The 592-nt window shown below is 45.1% G+C and overlaps 1 protein-coding gene across 1 annotated transcript in view; it reads right to left on the reverse strand.

Annotated features, from left to right (window-relative positions):
• The window catches only part of LOC119295834, a 36,361-nt gene extending 36,212 nt beyond the window's left edge, over positions 1–149 (reverse strand). Inside the window, exon 1 of the mRNA XM_037574277.1 lies at positions 17–149. The gene's annotated coding sequence lies outside the window, so the exon portion shown is untranslated. The remainder of the gene's footprint in view (positions 1–16) is intronic.
• Between the last annotated feature and the right edge of the window lie 443 nt (positions 150–592).

The following is a 592-nucleotide window of genomic DNA, read 5'->3' on the forward strand; positions in this document are numbered from 1 at the left end:
AGGAGGACGAGATGACCTGCGCGTTTGGGCGGAGGAAGGCGGGGAAGAACGGGCGGCTTCGCCGCGGCGGCGGGCGGATGATGCGGGGATCGCTTTTCAGCAGTTCGAGCAGACGTGCGCTCGGGTTGGGCGTCCGACCGTCGGACAAGAATGTGCATGAAAAAAATGCAAAATAAAAAAATCATGTGGTAATTTTTTTCTAATAATAGAGTTCACGGCTCATAAATGGATGCTATCCCTAAAAATATTATCTTTATCTTTCTCTATATCTTGGGGCATCGGACAAATGTCCGTGGACCGGTCCACGCATTGATACGGGAGCTCATCGTTCAAAGCTATCCGCAAATGTCTGGCTACATTTTGAATGGAATTTAACCAAAAATAAATAAATTTAAACAAACTGGACAACTTTCATTCAAATTTAGATAACTTCTAAACCGGAGCATATTCAATACATTTTTATATATTTCAACATAACTATAACGAATTAGGCTATCCTAAACTAGTCTAAATGGTCCCCGGCCGCCCGTTTCCTACGACATGTCTTCCCCATGTCCGGCAACAAGCTCACTGGCCGGCCATGAACCCCAAA

The sequence above is a fragment of the Triticum dicoccoides genome, chromosome 4B (genome assembly GCF_002162155.2).
Source record: "Triticum dicoccoides isolate Atlit2015 ecotype Zavitan chromosome 4B, WEW_v2.0, whole genome shotgun sequence".
Taxonomy (NCBI): domain Eukaryota; kingdom Viridiplantae; phylum Streptophyta; class Magnoliopsida; order Poales; family Poaceae; genus Triticum; species Triticum dicoccoides.